The sequence below is a fragment of the Falco naumanni genome, chromosome 8 (assembly GCF_017639655.2).
Source record: "Falco naumanni isolate bFalNau1 chromosome 8, bFalNau1.pat, whole genome shotgun sequence".
NCBI lineage: Eukaryota > Metazoa > Chordata > Aves > Falconiformes > Falconidae > Falco > Falco naumanni.
In genome coordinates, this window is record NC_054061.1 from 60,927,533 (window position 1) to 60,931,989 (window position 4,457).

Sequence of the window (4,457 nt, forward strand, 5' to 3'; positions counted from 1 at the left end):
GCCTTCCCCGCTTGCCTTGGCATTACGGGGCTGAGAAAATGGCAAATGTGGAGATGTCACCATTCAGGTCCTCCCATGCTGTTTTCCTGTTCTCACACTATGAAGTGCTGTAGGATTTGGTTGGGTTGTTTTTTTCTTCCCTTTAATTGTTTATAAAGATGATGGGCTCGTGTGTGATGCTCTCAAAATGCTCTTGTATTTAAATTACTTGTGTTGGTGCCTTCGGACACCCGATCCTTTGCCTTGTCTTGGAGGGCAGTGATGCTCTTTGGAGCTCATCATAAACTTAGTGATGTCAAGTAAAGTTTGACTCCTGTTTCATCATCTTGCTCAAAAACTATTCTAGCTCTTTATGTTCTTTAGAGTGCGGGTCTCCTTTCCTGAACTGACAACCCAACGAGCTGAATCAACCTTAATTTTTAATTATTTTTTTTCCCCCAAAGACATCAATGAAGTGGAATTGATTATCCTCTGCCTGCTCTTCTCAAATGCCTCAATTGTCCCTTTTGCCTTAGCTCAGGTTGTAGATGTGTGGTAAATCACTCAGTTACTGATGTTCTCCTCATGCTCCCTGTCTGGTCCCAGAAGCACGTCAGTGATGCGCTGTTGAGGCGTGTACCTAAGAGACAGTACCGCTGTGTTCCTTGCATCTGCCTGGGCTTCCAGCCTACAAGTGCCTTCAAGACAATGTGGAAAGTCTGTGTGAGTAATGAAGAGTGTGTTGTGATGCTCTTGGACACCAAGAGTTGAAGGCGTAATTTGAAATAAGTAAAAAGTGTGCAGAGAATGTGTATATAAATGTATAGCAATGCACACTTCCTTCTGGAAATACACAATGTCCCGTGTTAGTGCATGTGCTAATACAATTTTGTGTGTGTGTGCACCCTACGGATGTAGGGTTTGACTATTTCAAACAATGCTGCCATCCCCTGCCCCCATACATTACTTTATATACGAAGAAGTAAAGATAAGCAGCATCAACCACATCATCACCTCCTCCTCTAACCCACTTTTTCAGTATTTCATGTTAGGGGCTGGAAAGAATATTACGGGCTGCCTTGCCCTCAGGTCCCATCATCTCCTTCATGGTCCTGTCCTTACCTTCAAGGGCTGTTCTGGCACCAAATCCCTTTTTAGCACTGCTATCTCTCTTGGGTTTGTCCCATAAAGCATCAAAAGGACATGTCTCCTGAAGAGCTTCCCAGCTTCCATTCAGCCTGTTTGGGTTTTCGTTGGCTTTTGTGGTTTTTTTTCCTTCTCATCAGTGTAGGTGTAGGACAGTGTCCCAGCTGTCCGTGTCCTTTCTGGACGCTTCAACAGCGTTCCATCCTGTGCTCCCGATGGCTGTCCTCTGGGAAGCCACAGCTCCGTCGGAGGCCGGGAACTTGTAAGGAGCTTCATGTGCCCATTGTTTCATTGAATCCACACTGAGAAACCACCTACCTAGTACAGGGAATTTTAAATTGATATAGCCTTCTGCCTGACTATTGCTTCAGCTGGAAGAGATGGTATGGAAAGGATCTGGTGGAAAATCTCTCATGCCCTATGTTGCATGAAGATTTAGGTACATTCTCAAGTTTCTGTAAAAGGTCCTTTGGGGTTTTCATGTAACCAAATGATTTATCTCCTGTTTTTCCTCTCAAAGCCCACGTTTTACTCTGAACCATGCTAAATTTCACACTCTCTATGTGAAAAGGTTTCTGTGGTTCAATGTAGAGAAAAATGAAATGTTTTCATTAATTCCTAGACCTTTTTCATACCCTCCATGTCTTCGTGCCTGCCTCATGAAAGTAATAGGATTTGTCAATCCTGTCTTGATAAAGCCAGCCTTCATCTGTTTCAGACTCTTCTAACTATATTAAGACTAGCTATCAAATAACAAGGGGCATATTGAAGCCCTGTTCCTCTGAGGCTCAGGCAGTCCCTGCTGCTTCCCTAGGAACTGCAGCAGTTCCTTGTTTTTTTTTTTTCAGATATTGCTGTTTCAAGTTAGATTCATGCATTAATTTCCTTTACCTGTTGACTCAGTATTGTAGAAAGGATTGGTGCTCTGCTCTCCCTGCTCTTCAAATAGCACGTTTCTGCCTTGAAGCACAGTGTAGAATATGTGTGGGCAATTGTATGAGGAATAAATTTCATTTAAGCTGAAATATGTATATAATTTCCAAGTAGATTTGTGTATGGTTATGATGTCCCTCATTCTGACAGCACCACCACCACCCCTCCACCCATCCCAATTAGCTGAAGAAATACAGATTCAAAACTCTGAAGTCTAGGTTAAGAAAAAATCCACAAAACAAACCCAACCAACTGTCCCTGCTGAAGTGCAGTTACGGCTTTCCAACCTTTATAAAGTATTAAGGAGGGCAAGCAGGGTACAGTCACATCTAGAAGAACATTTATTCCAAGACAAGCTGATCACAGGCATATAGCAAATATGCAGCTTGTGCAGATCTGTGTGGGCAAAACATATTCAGGATCTATAATTTTTTGTCACATTCTTTAAGAACAGGAGGCAGCCTGACAAATTAAGGGAGAATACGTTGACCGTAGCTACTAAGTGGTGACTGGAATTAATCAGTCGTGATATGGCGAAATTCATACGTTTTCCTTATGGTCCTATTTGCTCCTCAAATAACCTCCTATATTTTTTAGTTTTAGTGGCATTGTCAGTATCTTGGACAAAGTTCAACAAAGAAACTGTATTAGTTTAAAATTTTCCCAGTAGTTCCTTATGTCATATTATGGCTCCAAAGTAACTAAATATTGTCATCATGTTTGGTTTGTGCTTTTGATTTCAGTTCCCAAGCTGGTAACTCTTTCGAAATCATTCAAGCCTGATTCAGACTCCTTGAGCAGCTGTAATACTGAAACGGGAAGAGGGACCTGCCAGTGTTTGTGTAAATAAAACTGCCGTTCGCCGCTGCGCCTGCGCTTGGAAGGATGCTGGGGTCTGGTACTGAAGCTGAGGAGTCACCTTGGCAGCAAACGCCCATCTTCAGGGATGCGGTTTCTGGTGGCAAGGGGCATCTTTCTTCCTTGTTTCTTGAAGAGAAGTTTCTTTAAATATGTTTGATGCAGGTTGGAGGGCAGGTGGCTTTAAAGGTCTTCAAGGACATGTTGAGCGAACGCATGTAAGGTTTTCTTTAAATCGCAGAAGATGGGTTTGCAGGGCAAGGGTTTGGTGGGGGCAGTGGCTTTTGTGAGAAGCTGCTAGAAGCTTCCCCCACATCTGATGGAGCCAATGCCAGCCAGCTCCAATTATTTTAATTATTAATTACTTTATTTATTTGAATTAATATGACAAATGAAGCTTATTTCCCCAAGTCAAGTGTCTTTTGCCCTTGTGGATAACTGGTGAGCGATCTCCCTGTCCCGGGTAACTGGTGAGCCATCTCCCTGTCCATGTGGGTAACTGGTGAGCGATCTCCCTGTCCTGGGTAACTGGTGAGTGATCTCTGTCCTGATCCCGATCCACGAGCCTTTCCTTGTATTTTCTCCCCTTGCCCAGCTGAGGAGGGCAGCAGCAGAGCGGCTGGTGGGCGCCTGGTACCCACCCAAGGTCAGTCCACCCCACTGATGCAGGAAAATAAACTTTTTTTTTTTTTTTTTTTGGGGGGGGGGCGGTCCCCATCATTTAGAAAGTAAAGATCTCAGCCTGACTGTAAGAGAGTATTGTAGCAGTCATGAAGGAAAGAGTCTGGTGTGGATGTATTTAATCACATGTAGAGTCAAGGTAATGATGAAGAATAACTAAATACATTTGTAAACAGGTGCAAAACATTATTATTTTTTTTTCTCCCCCCCCCCCCCCGCTGGAGAGCTGCCACTGTTATGTGATAGCTTAATATTTCAGCTAGAACTACAGCTGGAAAGGCAATGATATTGAATGATTTTCATTATCTATTCTGTGCTGCTGAAATGGACGTAGCCATGTAAAGTGATACGAAAGTAAACTCATCAAATAGACTTTGCAAAAAGCTTTGCAAAAAGGGATTTCATTTGTTTTGTTTATCAATTTTTTTAATGAGCGTACATTTGTAGAAACCCTTTGAAAGAGCTCTGGGCTGCTGATAGAGTTTTCGGATAACTTTTTTAACCCTGTGTTACTGAAAGCCCTGAGCCACAGCTGTAAGAGGCCTTACCACTGAACTTGGGGCTGCTCTCTGCTGTGGCCAGTGGCCCTGGCAATCGGACCACTCGCCAGGACAGCCCGCTCGCAGCTCCTGGGAGATCGCTGGTGTTGCAGTTGCAGCACGAGGGCTGTTGTAGACGCTGCATGGACCTGCAGCAGAACTGCAGTCCCTAATCCAGGACAATTAGCAACGGTTGCTAGACTAATGCTAATTAGAAAATTAGCAGTAATTTGGTTTCAAACTGCATTTCTTGGCTTCACTAGGTTCGTGCTACAGGTGCCTAGAAACATGTTCGATTTTGATGGGATCAGAACGTTGACT